This window comes from Sciurus carolinensis, chromosome 2 (genome assembly GCF_902686445.1).
Source record: "Sciurus carolinensis chromosome 2, mSciCar1.2, whole genome shotgun sequence".
NCBI classification, from domain to species: Eukaryota; Metazoa; Chordata; class Mammalia; order Rodentia; family Sciuridae; genus Sciurus; species Sciurus carolinensis.
In genome coordinates this window covers 34696079-34713839 of record NC_062214.1, presented here as the reverse complement: position 1 = coordinate 34713839, position 17761 = coordinate 34696079, and the positions used below count along the sequence as shown (strand labels likewise).

The 17761-nt window shown below is 36.1% G+C and overlaps 1 protein-coding gene and 1 non-coding gene across 4 annotated transcripts in view; one reads left to right on the top strand and one right to left on the bottom strand.

The window, feature by feature from the left end:
- Positions 1-17761, top strand: part of Pak5 (p21 (RAC1) activated kinase 5) — a 414668-nt gene that overhangs the window by 218284 nt on the left and 178623 nt on the right. The gene's annotated exons all lie outside the window — the stretch shown is intronic.
- LOC124978577 (U6 spliceosomal RNA) lies at positions 3756-3862 on the bottom strand. The gene has a single exon (XR_007107545.1). It is a non-coding gene; the product is annotated as a U6 spliceosomal RNA (small nuclear RNA).

The window sequence follows — 17761 nt, the reverse complement described above, 5'->3', positions numbered from 1 at the left end:
AGTGTCTATTCATTTCCTTAGCCCATTTGCTGATTGGATTATTTGTATTCTTGGTGTAGAGTTTTTTGAGTTCTTTATATATTCTGGAAATTAGTGCTCTATCTGAAGTATGATTGGCAAAGATATTCTCCCACTCTGTAGGCTCTTTCTTTGCATTGCTGATAGTTTCCTTTGCTGAGAGAAAGCTTTTTAGTTTGAATCTATCCCAGTTGTTGATTCTTGCTTTTATTTCTTGTGCTATGGGAGTCCTGTTAAGGAAGTCTGATCCTAAACTAACAAGTTGAAGATTTGGACCTACTTCTTCTTCTATAAGATGCAGGGTCTCTGGTCTGATTCTGAGATCCTTGATCCATTTTGAGTTGAGTTTTGTGCAGGGTGAGAGATAGGGGTTTAATTTCATACTGTTGCATATGGTTTTCCAGTTTTCCCAGCACCATTTGTTGAAGAGGCTATCTTTTCTCCATTGCATATTTTTGGACCCTTTGTCTAGTATGAGAAAATTGTATTTTTTGGGGGTTTGTGTCCATGTCCTCTATTCTGTACCATTGATCTACCTGTCTATTTTGGTACCAATACCATGCCATTTTTGTTACTATTGCTTTGTAGTAGAGTTGAAGATCTGGTATTGCGATACCCCCTGCTTCACTCTTTCTACTGAGGATTGCTTTAGCTATTCTGGTTGCTTGTTCTTCCAGATGAATTTCATAATTGCTTGTTCTATTTCTGTAAAGTACATCATTGGGATTTTAATTGGAATTGCATTGAATCTGTATAGCACTTTTGGTAGTATGGCCAATTTTGACAATATTAATTCTGCCTATCCAAGAACATGGGAGATCTTTCCATCTTCTAAGGTTTTCTTTAATTTCTTTCTTTAGTGTTCTGTAGTTCTCATTGTAGAGGTCTTTCACCTCTTTTGTGAGATTGATTCCCAAGTATTTTATTTTTTTTGGTGCTATTGTGAATGGGATAGTTTTCCTAACTTCTCTTTCTGAAGATTCATCACTTATGTATAAAAATGCATTGGATTTATGAACATTGATCTTGTAACCTTCTACTTTACTGAATTCACTTATGAGTTCTAAAAGTTTTCTGGTGGAATTTCCAGGTTCCTCTAAATATATAATCATGACATCAGTGAACAGGGATAGTTTGAGTTCTTCTTTTCCTATTTGTATCCCTTTAATTTCTTTGGTTTGTCTAATTGCTCTGGCTAGAGTTTCAAGGATTATGTTGAATAGAAGTGGTGAAAGAGGGCATCCCTGCCTTGTTCCAGTTTTTAGGGGGAATGCTTTCAGTTTTTCACCATTTAGAATGATATTGGCCATGGGCTTAGCATAGATGGTCTTTACAATGTTAAGGAATGTTCCCACTACCCCAATTTTAGCTAGTGTTTTGAGCATGAAGGGAAGCTGTATTTTATCAAATGCTTTTTCTGCATCTATCGAAATAATCATGTGATTCTTAACTTTAAGTCTGTTGATATGGTGAATGAGATTTATTGATTTCCAGATGTTGAACCAACCTTGCATCCCTGGGATAAAACCCACTTGATCGTCGTGCACTATCTTTTTAATTTATTTTTGTATGCGATTTGCTAAAATTTTGTTGAGAATTTTTGCGTCGATGTTCATTAAGGATATTGGTCTGAAATTTTCTTTCCTCGATGTGTCTCTGTCTGGTTTAAGTATCAGGGTGATATTGGCTTCATAGAATGAGTTTGGGAGGGTTCCCTCCTCTTCTATTTCATGAAATACTTTGAGGAGTATTGGTATGAGCTCTTTTTTAAAGGTTTTGTAGAACTTTGCTGAGAACCCATCTGGTCCTGGACTTTTCTTTGTTGGTAGGCTTTTGATGACCTCTTTTATTTCATTGCTTGAAATTGATTTATTTAAGTTGTGTATATCCTCCTCATTCAGTTTAGATAATTCATATGTCTCTAGAAATTTGTTGATGTCTTCGAGGTTTTCTGTTTTGTTGGAATATAGATTTTAAAAATAGCTTCTAATTATGTTTTGTATTTCACTCGTGTCTGTTGTGATATTTTCTTGTTCGTTCTGAATTTTAGTAATTTGAGTTTTCTCCCTCTTTCTCTTTCTTAGTGTAGCTAAGGGTTTATCAATTTTATTTTTTCAAAGAACCAACTATTTATTTTGTTAATTTTTCCAATTGTTTCTTTTGTTTCAATTTTGTTGATTTTGGCTCTGATTTTAACTATTTCCTGTCTTCTACTACTTTTGGTGTTGGTCTGCTCTTCTTTTCTAGGGCTTTGAGCTGTAGTGTTAAGTCATTTATTTGTTGATTTCTACCTCTTTTGTTGAATGGCCCCATGAAATAAATCTTCCGCTAAGTACTGCTTTCATAGTGTCCCAGAGATTTTGATATGATGTGTCTTTGTTCTCATTTACTTCTAAGAATTTTTTTATTTCCTTCCTGATGTCTTCTTTATCCATTCATCATATAATAGTGTATTATTTATTCTCCAGGTATTGAAGAAGTTTCTGTTTTTTATTCTGTCATTTATTTCTAATTTCAATCCATTATGATCTGATAGAATACAAGGTAGTATCTCTATCTTCTTGTATTTGCTAACAGTAGCTTTGTGGCATAAAATATGGTCTATTTTAGAGAAGGATCCATGTGCTGCTGAGAAGAAAGTGTATTTGTTCTTTGTTGGATGGTGTATTCTATATATATCTATTAAGTCTAAATTGTTGATTGTGTTATTGAGATCTATGGTTTCTTTATTCAATTTTTGTTTGGAAGATCTATCCAGTGGTGAGAGAGGTGTGTTAAAATCGCCTAGTATTATTGTGTTGTGGTCCATTTGATTTCTGGAATTAAGAAGGATTTGTTTGACGTACATGAATGAGCCAATGTTTGGGGCATAGATATTTATGATTGTTATGTCTTCCTAATTTATGCTTCCCTTAAGCAGCATGTAATGTCCTTCTTTATCCCTTCTGACTAGTTTTGGCTTGAAGTCCACATTATCTGAAATGAGGATGGATACTCCAGCTTTTTTGCTGTGTCCATGTGCATGGTATGTTTTTCCCCATCCTTTTACCTTTAGTCTATGGGTATCTCTTTCTATGAGATGAGTCTCTTGCAGCAACATATTGTTGGATTTTTCTTTTTAATCCAATCTGCCAGTCTATGTCTTTTGATTGATGAGTTCAGGCCATTAACATTCAGGATTATTATTGTGATATGATTTGTATTCCCAGTCATTTGACTCATTTTTGTTTTTTGACATGATTTGGTTTCTCCTTTATTTGGCTATTCCTTTAGGCTAGTTCCTCCCATTTCTGATTTGCATCATTGTTTTTCATCTCTTCCTCATGGAACATTTTGCTGAGAATGTTCTGTAATGCTGGCTTTCTTTTTGTAAATTCCTTTAGCTTTTATTTATCATGGAAGGATCTTATTTCGTCGTCAAATGTGAAAGTAAGTTTTGCTGGGTATGATTCTTGGTTGGCATCCGTTTTCTTTCAGGGCTTGGTAAATGTTGTTCCAGGCCCTTCTAACTTTTAGGGTCTGGATTGAAAAATCTGCTGATATCCGTATTGGTTTCCCCCTGAATGTAATTTGGTTCTTTCCTCTCACAGCCTTTAAAATTCTGTCTTTATTTTGTATGTTAGGTATTTTCATTATAATGTGCCTTGGTGTGGGTCTGTTGTAATTTTGTGTATTTGGAGTCCTTATAAGCCTCTTGGACTTGATTTTCCATTTCATTCTTCAGATTTGGGAAATTTAAAAATATGAAACGCTTCACAAATTTGCGTGTCATCCTTGCGCAGGGGCCATGCTAATCTTCTCTGTATCGTTCCAATTTTAGTATATGTGCTGCCGAAGCGAGCACTGTCATTGGGTTTTATTGATATAGTATCTAGGTTTGTTTGGGACATTTTCTTCCCTTGTTTTCTCATATTGGTCAGATGTCAATGGGACTCTGAGATATTGCAGATTTCCTCTATTGGCTTATAGTGTCCCTGTAGATTTCCAGTATATCACCTCCCAGTCTTCAGTAGCCTGAAGTCTTGGAGGAACTTGATAATGCAGTGTTTCTGAAGAAAGCTGCCCCTAGCCCGCTACTGGTTCCAGGGCTTGGAGCTGGCTCTGTGTGGAAATGCTCTCACTGGGCTGTCTGCTCCGAGAAGCTGGCCGTGGAAGGAGCCTGCCTCCAGAGGGAGCAGGGCTGCTTGGAGAAGTCTCTGGCTGCCCTGCCCTGGTCCCAGGGGCTGTCTGTAGGCCGGAGCTCGCCACTGGCTCCGGGACTTGGAGCTGGCTCTGGGCAGAAAGGCTCTCACTGGGCGGCCTCCTCCGAGAAGCTGGCCATGGAAGGAGCCCACCGCTGGAGGGAGCAGGGCTGCCTGGGGAAGACTCTAGCTTCCCTGCCCTCTGAGAAGCCGCCCCTGTCCCAGCCTGCCCCCCGGGGCTGAGCTTCACCCGGTTGGGGAGACTCACCCCGTGGCTCTATGTTAGTCTGAGTCTCTCAATGCCTCCCCTTCTTGAATCCTGGGTTCTGGAGTGACAGGAGATGCAGTCACCCTCTAGTCCGCCATCTTGGATTGCCCCGTGGAAGGAGCCTGCCACCTTATTTTGCTTTTTGTTAATGGTTTGTGATGCAGAATGAAGTGATAAATACCCAAAATCGAAGCATGGGCTTGAAATTCTTAAGTTTGTCATGGATCAAATGTATTGTTAAAAAATGGAAAACTCCCATCTATTTATTTTAATTTTTAATTGATATTTTATGGTTACAGATGTGGAATTCATTTTGGTATATTTATACATGTACATGGTGTAACTTTGTCAAATACATTTCCACATTTCCTCCCCTTTCCCATCCCTCCTCCTTCCCTGTCAGTCATCTTCTATACCCCTCATCTTCCCTGTATTCTTATGAGATCTAACAGACCCTACTTTGCTCTCACTTGCACATATGAGAGAAATAAAGAGAAAGAAGATCCATAGAGGAAGGGGAATGGGGTGGGCAGAAGCAGGGGGAGGAGGAGTTATCCTGGACTGAAACAGAGCAAATAAATTCCATGCATATTTGATTATGCCAAAATGAACCTGACTATTACATATAACTATAATGCACTAATAAAAGCATTGTAATAAATAAGTCTCCATAAGAGAAGTGTCCCTATTAATTTTTTTTCTGAAAATACACCAGTACAATGCTGCTAATAAGTGGAAATATTCTTTTGTCATAGCAGTTTTAATTGATAAAAACTGCTGTTTTGTTTAAAAATAGTACATATGGAAGGATTAAATCAAGTCATACTACTTTTTTATTTAAGATATAAACTTTTAATTGTTCTTGTATATTTTAATTTATATAGCCTGTCACATATGTATTTTAATACTCATTAGATTTATTATTTTAAACCAGCTTTCCTATATATAGTTACATATTATATATAGTTTATATATACAACTATATATTATATGATATATAATGTATTATATATAATATGCACACATATATTACATATATGTAGTTTTATGTATAACTATATATGAATATATATAATATATAATTATATACCAGTTATATTTAGTATATATAATTATATAGTTATGTATGTTTTATATATATATATATATATATAAAACTATTTTATATATGCATTTTGGGGTTCTTTCTAGAAGAATACAATTTAGCATTCATTTGAAACTGCTAATTTTCTTGAGACACAGCATCTGTATGTATGTTGAAGGAAATGGTAGTCTGGATTTTCACAATTTTTCCAAATACTGTTTGAAACTAGATTTAATGTCTCTTTGCTAAGAGAAATGATTCATCTCCAAAGGGATTTCATTGATCTTCCAGCAGCTCTTGACAATATAGGGAAGCAGGCGTGAATTTAATAAGCAGAAAATGCTCTAAAAAATAATTTCAGTTATTTCTGTGGCCTCACACAGGTATTTCCCCTGCTGTCCTGAGCTACTGCCCTCCAATATCAGGTGTTTAGGTATGGTATCTGAGTTTACAAAATGTATGGTTTTCCTCTAATATGATCTCTTAAAAAAAACACCAAGTTTAAATGAACCTCAAAATACAAAGTGAAACTTTTCCGTTTTTCTCCAAAATGTGACTATAGAGCAGAAGTCACACAATCCTGTGCTGTAGGGGCAAAGCAGGTGACATAAATGCAAAATGTGAATGAGTGGGGAAAGTAGTCAATCATGCCTATCATGTATCCCTTATATCTCTTTGTGGGCAAGGAAGACAGATTGAATATCAGTCAATCTCTCATAAAAGACGACCTTAGGCAAGAAGTTTCAGGTTATAGTGGTAACTCCATGGTTATCAGAGATGCAGTTTCTTTATTAGTCTACTACCACTACAGAGCAGACTGCCCCAATACAGCATCATAAAACAAGAGGAATTTACTATTGCTTATGAGTATACAGGAGAATTTTCTGGTCTTGACTTGTGTTTCATTGAATAACTAGTTCTCTTAGTATTGACTGTATCTTATATTTTGGGGCCTGACTATAGGAACTATAGGTGTTTTAGGATGTCCTCAGCTAGGACAAATGGGTCCCACCCAACATAGTCTCCCATTATTCTCTGGCATAGACTATTTCACATGACTATGTGAAGTTTCCAAGAGATGGAATAGAAACATTGGTCTGTTGGACTGAGGTCTATGCTTAGAACTTATACTCTGTCTCTTCTACTAAATTCTCTTGACCAAATCAAATCACAGGGTCAGCCCAGATTAAAGAGGTTGGGAAACAGGGCTTACCTCTTGATTAGGGATTTTGCCCAAAGCATGAGTACAAGAACACATGAAAAATAATGCCACAAAAATGTCTACCACATGCTGCTTCTAACTTTAAGCTCTGCCTATAGTGGGGATAGATGCATGGGCTCCTTCTCACCTCAGTGTCCAAGATCACTGTGGAAACTCCAGCCATCACACTTATTTTCTGGACAGAACTAACAGAAGGCAGAAAGAACAAATAGGCCTCATGACATGATAACTTTCCATCTCATTCTACTGACCTTTTTCTAAAATCTTTAAAAAAATTCTTGCATTTACATCCTATTAGCCATCCATGCCTACAAGACAGACTGGGAAATATGAACTTTTATCTGGGATACTTTGTGCCCCCCCAAAATATGGATTCTAATGTTGTGGCATTTGATATTGAGTAAAGAACTAGTATCATCAGATGTATACTCGAAGGTGCCAACTTTTATTTGTTCCAATTATGGGCCACTGTTATTAGACATCCTGACTTTTCAAAAGAAACCACAAATAGAGAAATTTCATGTGATATCACTCCTATTTCAGATGCTAGCACCTAATTTAAATTTTATTTTTTATTTTGACATTGCTTTAGATCTACAGAGAAATTGTAATAGTATGAATTTTCATACACTCTTCATCCTTAATGTTCACATTTTATGTAATCATAGTACAATTATCAAAATGGAAATTTAAAAATGGTATGATACTAAAAACTAGAAGTTAGCAAACTTTTTCTATAAGCATCCAAAAAGAACTAGAGATTTAGGTTTCTATCACTGCTGATTAACTGTGTGAATTTTGTAATGCAAAAGCAGTTATAGCCAGTATATAAACAAATAAGGGTATTTGTGTTCCAATAAAACTAAACAACAACAAAAAGCAGTTATTAAAGAAAAAAAAAAAAAGATTTGACCATGGGTTGGAGTTTGCTAACTCCTGGTATAAATTTCTAATTCTATTGAGATATATAGTATAGACATCTCAGTGGATTTCATCAGTTTTCCCATAATCATTTTTCTTCTGTTTAAGATCCCAAATTACATGTAGTTGGCATGTCTCCTACAATTCATTTACAATTCACTTGCTCATTATTTCTTCTTCACGAACTTTATACTTTTGACATCTATTAGTAAGTTATTGTGTAAAATGTTCCTCAATTCAGACTAGTCTGGTGGCTTGTAATTAGATTTAGGTCAGACACAAATATAGATGTATGTGCCTGCAGGAGTAATATATGTGATATATACACAATGGACTATTACTCAGCCATAAAGAACAATGAATTTACGGCATTTTCCAGTAAATGGATAGAACTGGATACTATCATGCTAAGTGAAATAAGCCAATTCCCATAACCCAAAGGCTGAATGTTCTCTCATATACAGAAGCTAACACACAATGTGGGGGAAGATAGAAGTACTTTGGATTAGACAAAGGGGAATGAAGGGAAGGGGAGGGTGGGGGGATGGTGTAACTCCACATCATGTAAAACCACAAGAATGGGAAGTTATACTCCATGTATGTATGGTATATCAAAATATACTCTGTCATGTATATCTAAAAATAACAAATCAAAAAAATGAAAATAATATATATGAATATTTCCTTACCCTGTCCACTGAGAAAACCTAAAATCAGTGACACTCCAGCAGCAAAGTCATACCTAGTTCTTAATTTCTGTGTTATCCTATAATAAAAAATATCCGAGACTGCAATTTATGAACAGAAATTTATATCTTACAGTCTGAAGGCTGGGAAATTCAAGATCAAGATGCCAGGCCAGGTGTGGTGGCCCACACCTGTAATCCCAGCAACTTGGGAGGCTGAGGCGGAAAGATCGTGAGTTCAAAACCAGCCTCAGCAACTTAACGAGGCCCTAAGCAACTCAGTGAGCCCCTGTCTCCAAATAAAGTACAAACAAGGGCTGGGAATGTGACCCTGGTGCAATTCCTGGTACCAAAAAACACAAAAGAACCCAAGATGCCAGCCAGTGTGGAATCTGGTGAGACTTACTCCTCATAGGTGGGATGTAGGGGGTCCTCACATGGTAGAAGGGAGAGAAGGGCAGAAGAAATTCTCTGAAGACTTTCTTTTATAAGGCATTAATTCCATTTATGAGAGAAGAGCCCTGATGCCTGAGTCATCTCCCCAAGTTCCTTCCTCTTAATTTCATCAACTCAGAGGTTTAGTTCCAACAAAGAAATTGTAGAGGTATATATACGTTCAAACCACAACACTTAGCACTCAGATCTTGGTTTCAAATGAACAGGGTCCCTTGAAGATGTGATTTATTCCATGACTGAGGCAGGAAAAATATGCAAATTTCTCAGATTATTTGTGTTGTGGGGAGGTAAGGTCTGCCTTGGGTTATAACATGCAGAATAAAATAAATATCCACGAAAATAACAGGAACAGGGGCTGGAGGTGTAGCTCAGTAGTAGAGCCCTACCTAACATGTACAAAATCCTGGGCTAGATCTCCAGCACTGGGGTAGCGGTAGAGGAGATATGTCTGAAGGACACGTGGACCAACCAGAAGCTCTGAATGGTCGAAACCAGGAAAATCGGAGCAATCAGACATAAAATGAGAACTTTAGGTAATAACGTGCAGAATAAAATAAATATTCACAAGTCTATGCTGATATGAATGATTAAATGAATTAATAAATGAAGGCAAAGGGACACCTCTCCTTTACAGAAGAATATCAATTAATAAATGTAAAAGGAATGAGGGAACAAAAAATTTATATTAGGCAAATATCAGAGTAATTTTTGCAGACTCAAATCCATCACAAACAGACACTAAAATTTGTGGGCAGAGATTTACAGAGAACAAGCTATTTGTGTATTCTCAATTTATCACCCAAAGATATTTATTAATTACAAAGGGGAAAATGTGAACTTTTTACTACATGGTAGATGTCACCTTAACCACATGACTGGGGTTAACATGGCCAGAAGTAAAACTGAACATCATCACCCTCTTTCTTTTTTTGGAGTGGGGTGCCAGGGATTGAACTTAGGGGCACTCAACCATGGAGCCACATCCGCAGCTCTATTTTGTATTTTATTTAGAGACAGGGTCTCATTGAGTTGCTTAGCGCCTCACTTTTGCTGAGGCTTGCTTTGAACTCAGGATCCTCCTGTCTCAGTCTCAGAGTGCACCTTTGATAATACTTGATTTGCCACGGCTTTGTCAGTGCTACAAAATAAGTAATAAAAATTAAATAAATTGCATTTCTTACCTCTTAAAAAATAATGTATTTTCTTGCCAAGGAGAAAAAAAATTAAAGGATGACTCAATCACAATAGGTTAAATGAACGTTTTGGGTGTTTGATATTCACTGCGTTCAAATTATAGTATTGGTAGAATTTCTAGAAAGAACACAGAGGTCATAGAACTTCAATAGCTAACTGTACTTCATTTTTGTCTTTTGTTTTTTGGGTTTTTGGGGTTTTTTGTTTTTTTGTTTTTTGTTAAGTGAAGATTTTAGTTGGTGATGTCTTTGGGTCAATCAGTCCAAACCCATGCTTTTATGATTCTATTGAATTGAACATATTCCAGGGCATATATCTTTAGTTTCTTGTGTGTGTGTGTGTGTGTAATTAATATGGTTATACAGTTTGGGCATTAACATTTCAGTGCTTGATAAAAAAATCCTTATTTTTTTTCTTTCAACTATATAATCAAAATTCTATTCACGTTTCTCTTGGCTTAAAAACATTGTGTGCTCAATTTTGACTTGCATTTGGTTAACATCAATTTCACTTAGAATCACTTATTCTTATCAGGACTTCAATTTATTGAACACACCATCCAGTTGAAAATAAATTCCAGAAGTTAAATTGCTGTGTGTAACCATCACAAACAGAGAAGCTGAGGTTACTGATTTTTGACTGTGACATTTCTAAGTCAATGGAATCTCAGTAGTGCTTTGTATATACATTGTACTTGACTTTTTACATTTAAACTTCTGAGCAATCATATTGGGGGAAAGTACCCAATGCACAAGAACCTAAAAGTACCAAAAGAACTGAAAGCTTAGAATGTGTACCTGTCAATAAAAATTTAGGTAGAAATGTGAACATTTAGAATGAGAAAATAATTTATAATAAATTATAAGTTTAAAAAGCTGATCATGTAAATAGAGTCAGAAAGATTCTATATATTATTAAGAAACTACCTACACCATCTCTATAATATCTGACCCTTTTATATTTTGGTGACAAATGCTTTATCTCTTTGTCTTTAGATACACAATTTGTTTAAAGAATCCTTCAAATAATAGAAATAAAATACAGCATTTCCTTTGGGATGTTGGATCAATTTTTTTATATTACTGACCTTTAGAAAGTCTCATCAGGCATCATTTATCAATAATGGCACATACATTTTTTAATTATCAAATTTTGGAAAACTTGTACATTTTTTTGAATGTAAGGGTCCAGGACATTTAAAGTTCTCTCTTACAATAGCTAGTCTTAGTACTCTTGAAATTGATGAACTATACCACCCTATTCCACCCCATTCCTCATCAATGTCTTCCTTATGACTACATTGAGTTTTATGCACCTTTAGACTTTTGTATAAAGTTTCTTCATATTTTGTTTTGTTTGTCAAGTTAAATATTTCCGTGTGTTCATATGAGTCACTTCTCTTCATTAATCAAATTATCAAACAAACAACCCACAACTTCTATTCATAAGTCTGTTCAACTTTTTTCCTAAAGAATCACTGGTTTTGGTGTGGTCTGGAAATTATGTTGGTACAAGTGATTTCCCAATGTGAGAATAATTACTGATTTAATGATTTTAATAGTTATTTTTCAGTTTCCTTTATTTTTTCTTAGTTTTCCCTCTATTCTTTAGTAAATAAAATAACAGAAGAGATTCTCTTTTATACAAAAAGTTACTTTTAACTTCTTTTTCTAATGACATCCTCAAAACAGTTTTCCATATTGCAGTTAAATGGAGTCTTCAAATCTTATCACCTTTCCAAGCAAATTTTTGTGACTCTTTGCAAATGCATTAGCATGCTTTACGTGTTGCAGGGCTGAAGCTGCTTTTTGAAGGCACACTTCCTCCATGTGCATACATATGGTGCTACAGGGCACACTTATATTGCAGCATGCCCTCAAGTCCTGCATCATTTTGCCATAATGCCGGGTAAGTCTGTAACTGGAGATATTACAAAACTCCTAGAAGTCATTCCTATATTAGAACAACTAGCAAAAACAAGTATTATGGAAGTCAAGTGCAAGGCACATAAATATATCCCACTAATTACAAAACAAATGTACCCCCAGCCCAACTTCCTCTTTAACTCCCAAAGAGGCATAACAAGTCCAATTCTACAAGGCCCGAAGATAGATGTGATCCAGGAAGTTGGAATGGAAAAAGAAGTTGTTTTATTTTGCAGCTGTTAAAATTTCTTAATTTTACATATTGTGCAAAAGCATGTGCTCATTTAAACATATTGCTAGGGTGTTGCCAGGTCCTTGATGTCCATGAACAAGTGAGTGACCTTGAGTCTTTGGCTTCATTGACTCTATGGTATAACACCACCTTTCCTTATTGTGCAGGAAAGAAAACAGAAGCAAAGTCAACAAGTTCATGGATTGCAAATGAGTTGCTGAGTGTTGGCAATTCAAAGAAATCCTGCAATGCCCTGAAATCTTACACTTGAGAAAAGTTGTACAGATTTGACAGTAATCCTTGAAAATATCACATTTCAATACCAAAATCTTAAATAAACCTTCCTAAACAATAATTCTTTTTATTCAGCCTTTCATGGAAGGAGCCTATGCAAGTAGGGAAACCTGTATTTTATGATTCATTCATTGATTTATGATTTGGTTTCTGTTACTGGTCTCCTACTTCATTTTATTTGTAACATGCAAGCAACCAGGGCATGAGAAGTGTGTTCTGTCACCAACAGCCTTTAGGATTGGCCAACATGAAATGTGACTGCATTACTCATATTTGGGTAAAGAGGGAACGTTGTCTATTAGGTAACTATTGCCATCAAAATGTGTAACAACCAGCCACATGTTTATATAGTTTACAACTCTTCCAGGTTCAGCTGACCTCAACTGGGCTTGCTAGTGTTTCTTCAGTTACCTATGGTAGGTTGTCAAGGTGTCTATGCTGATCTGACTAGGTTTGCACATTCACATCAAGTTACTCTTCCCTGATCTAGGATGACTTTGTCTGGATAACAAGGGCCACTCAGTTTCTGTTCTTATGACTCACATTCTGTATCTGCTAGCCCGACCATGTTTTCATGACGATAGGAGATGTACAAGAACAATCCAAAATGTTCAAGCACTTGAAAGTACAGGGCACTTGGTGATAATGCCCCATTGACCAAGTCGTATGGCTGAACCTTGAGTCAGAGGGAGGGATCTACAGTTACATGGTAAAAAGCACATATGCATTGGAAGATGGAGAATTGATGTTTATTTTTTGTGATCTCACAGTGTCCACTTGAACCCTTGGTTTTCCTAACCAGTACAATGAAATCTCCACTCCAGCTGCCTCCCAGCTCAGTACTGAGCATGACTGCAACTCACTGCTTAGACCAAAATGTCTTCTCTCCCACCTTACAACCAATCCATCAATGAGTCGTCTATATTTTCAGAGTGTACATACAATTGAACCACTTCTCATTGTCCCCACTACCTCTGTATGTAAGCTGCCATCCAGCTTCACCTATGCAATCTAACCAGCCTTGTAATCAATATCCCTGCTTTCTAACATTGCCTCCTGAGAGTTTCCGACACCCCAAGGAACACTTTCAATATCTAAATTAGATCCTGTGCCTTATGCTCAAGGCTTTCCAAGTTCTTCCCCATCAGACTTAAAATAAAATGCTGAATCTTTAGAATTGGCCTATCAGTCCTTCCAGGATCTGATCACTAACCATTTACCTTGCCTTATTTTTTATACTCCTCTTTTCTCACTGACTGTACTAAAGGTACCCAGGCCTTTAAAGTACCCATGCAGAGGTGCATGCTACCTCTGCAGCCTGAGTTACTGCGAATGTGCTGGTTATAATGCCCATGTACTTATTTATTTAGATTTCTCCCCAAATCTCTTGGGTATCTTCTCTCTACCTTTGTTTTCTTTTACTTTATCTCTCTCTCTCCTTCCTCTTTCCCTCCACTCCCCCTTCTTTCTTCTCTTCTCTTCTCTTCTCTTCTCTTCTCTTCTCTTCTCTTCTCTTCTCTTCTCTTCCTCTCTCTCTCTCTCTCTCTCTCTCTCTCTCTCTCTCTCTCTCTCTCTCATGCTATGGATCTAACTCAGGACTTTGTGTATGCTTTTAGGTAAGCCCTCTGCCACTTAGCCACATCCCAGCCCTAGGTGTATTTTTGACATCTCTCTCTAATAACTACCTGCCATTTTCATTCCTGATATTTTTTTCTTCACAGCATGTTACTACTAAATATTATAATGTATATTTGAACAAGAAAACAATAACCTAAAAAATGTAGAATAAAGTCCTGTAAACATTACACCTCAAATGAGGATATTCCCAAGAAAGATTCGATGGTAGTTAGGAGAATAGATAGCAGAGGCTGACAAAACCCTGCTTCTGTTAATTTAAAATACTTAGTGTGCTTTGATAGCTAAATACTATCTTTAGTAGTGTCTAATCAATGATATACTTTCTAGAATATACCTCTATATGTACACTAGAAACAGAAAAACATGCATTGTTCTGACAAGAAGCTTTGTGCTCATCTACTACACATTTTCTTCCTGCTAACTTCAGCCTCAGGGGCACTCTGGTATGCTAGAAAAATTTGGATAGCTGTTGAATAATGTCAAACCCAGCTGCAAGTGGATCTAGGTAAGAGAAATCCATGTCATGATGGGTATCTTTGCCATGATATGGACTTCTTTGCAGTCTCAGGAAGATAGGAAACTTATTTTAACATGAGGTTTGTTTTGTTAATTTATTGAAATGAAGTTCACATGAATTGAAATGAACTATTTTAGTGAATAATTAAGTAACATTTAATGCATTTATAAGGTTATACAACCATTACATAGAGCTAATTCCAAAACAAATCCTTCCCTCCAAAATGAAACCTTACACCTGTGGAGTGATTATTCCTAGTTCCCTATGGAACTCTCCAAGCCCTTGCTAAACAACAATCTGCTTTCTGTTGCTATGTTTTTACCCACTCTGGATATTACATTAAGTGGAATCATACCATTCGTGACTTTAGTACCTGACTTCACTTAACATAATGCTTTTGATGCTTATCCACATTGCAGCATGTATAAGTACTCCATTCCTTTTCTTGTCTAAAAATGTTTCATTATATTAATATGCCACATTTTATTTATCCATTCTTCCATTAATGGATATTTGTGTTGTTTCCATTTGGCTATTAGGAATAGTGCTTCTGTGAGCACTCATGTTTAAGTATTTATTTGAGTACCTGTTTTCAGTTCTTTCAGGTATATACTTAGAAGTGAAATTACTGTATGACCATAGCAGCAATGTGATGTTTTAAAATGTATAAGGTAAAATGCCTACAGGTGTGAAGGACACCAATTAAATTGAAAACAGAGTTATCAAAACATCAAACGAGATAATTTTGTGCCATGGTAACATATGTATTTCTTGGTTTCCCATTTACAAGACCTGATGGCTGATCTAGTGACTGCTGTACATTCAGAACTTGAATGACTTTTCAAGGTATCTGTAGCAATTGTTAATGTGGTATGAAAGGTTATGTTTTCTTGGTGACAGGTCCTTCCAATATTGCTGGGTTTGTTGCCTGCTAAACACTAATAAACATAAAGATATAATTTTCTCTTCCCTCCAAATTCAAAAGAAGACTTGAATTGCATCTAAACGAGCCCCAGGATCTGCATTTAAAACCCTCAGTTAAGAAACCCTACTATAGAGAAGGGAAAAATGGACTCCATGGCAAAAAAGAATTGTAAAACTGAACTCCATGGCAGCCCTCTCTTCTCCATGCATTTCTCTTTTTCCACCTCTTCTACCACTATGATCCTACTTTGGCCTGTGTCATAGGAAATACAAGCCTTGCAGTGAATATCTGTGAAAGTGGAGGTTATAGAATCCAGAGATAACTGTCTTCAGGTTGGACATTGTCAATGAGTTTTCAGCTCTTGTCTTCCTGTGTTTAAGGTATCAGATTAAATTCGTTAATTTCTGTATAACTCAAACACTTAAAAATTAGAAATAACTTTTCTAAACCTAATGGTATAAAACTTTAGATTCCTGTACACATACCTAATCTCATTTAATCCTCTGAAAATTGTGTGAGCATATTCTATCTTTACCTTGAGTTTAAGATGAGGGAGTCCAGTTTCAGAATAACTTAGTCAATTAAAATTTTAAATCAACTCTTTATCAATGTGACTGGAACCTGGGGCACCTAGCAAATCCCAATCTTACATGCTTTTCCTATTGGACCAGAAAACCAGTATATCCAGACTTAATTGCTCACTTTGTTTTTCAGTATCAAGAATAGTAACTGTGAAAATAAAAGCTAACACATTATAAACTGCTCTGCCAGATGAAAAGATCATTTACATGTGAATATTGTAATCCACAACCTGAAAAGTACCATCGCTCCATTGTCTCAGGGGAAATTCTCATAAATGGAGGTCAGACATTCAAACAAGATATTTTCCTCTAGGAAAAGGGAAAATATTTTCGGAAACTGAATTCTATTACCTGAAAATAAAAACAAAATAGTGCTCAATCTGTATTTGAGGAAATCCAAATACAGCATGTAGTTCTGAGGACTCTGAGAAGTTTCCCTGGAGAGGATTCACTGCATTCTACAAGTACATGAATAATTACTGCAAAAATTCAGTCCCATATGTTAGTTATCTTGCTTTGAATGAAAGAAAATCCATTTTTGAGTGGATTAGGTTTTCAACCCCACACACACAGTTATTTATTCAAAATTTTAGTGTTGTTTTTATGTGGCTTTCTCCCATGGAAGAAATGCACCTTATTCTAATAGTGAGGAAAGGGGAACGGATGGGAAGCTCTGGTTATAAATATTTTATTGTATACAGAGACAAAGATTATGGGGGAGGGCACATGAGTAGCAGGAAACAAATGAGATGTTATTTTCAAATCCTCAGAGAAGGTTTATATTAAACCATCTCTGCCAGCTTGTTTTCTGCTTGGTTTTTACGCTGTCAAACCTGGTAATGGAACCCTGTTGTGTATCTGGAGCTCACCCGTTAGATAAGTGTAACATCTTGCTGAAAGTCTGAAAGTATCCATGCTGTAGGGTAGACACAAAGAAAAACTCTTGTAAAATGGCACAATTGGTAAAGCCATATTTTCAAGAAGAATGATCCATATTAATTTATTTTTGTCCTCATAAAAAACGTTTTAAAAGGTATTAGCTTTTCTCCATACAATCAGTTCTTTTTCTCCTCTTACGTCACCCAATGCCTCTGAGTTATTAGAAAACTTTGACCTGATGGAATTTAACATCCTTCCCTTCATAACCCATTGGAGTTCACTTGACCAGAACTCTATATTAATGAGACCAAGGTCAGGTCCCTTCTCTGAAAAAAGGAAGATTAAAGTCCTGTTTTTTTCACATAATGGCACAGACCACATCTCAAACCTACAGTTCACAAATTTGCATCTCTGAGCACCACAGGAAGTGGATGAAAGGGTGAATAATGTCACCAACCTTATCAGATTGCAGGGCTGATGAGGCGGACCTATCATTTTGCCTCTGAGCCACCTTAAAAATGTGTCTGCATATGGGCTGAATAATTACTGCAAAAATATAGTAATTATCATATCTGAGCAAAAAAGCATTCAGTACTGAACTAGTCTTGTTGATGGTAAATCTTTGTTCTGCTGTACACAGAGTAGAATTCTAAAGTTTGTAGTAATTTACCAGTAAGCTCAATAATATATTCATATTTCAGAGTCAGGTACCTTTTGTAATGCAGTTTTATATTTTTAAT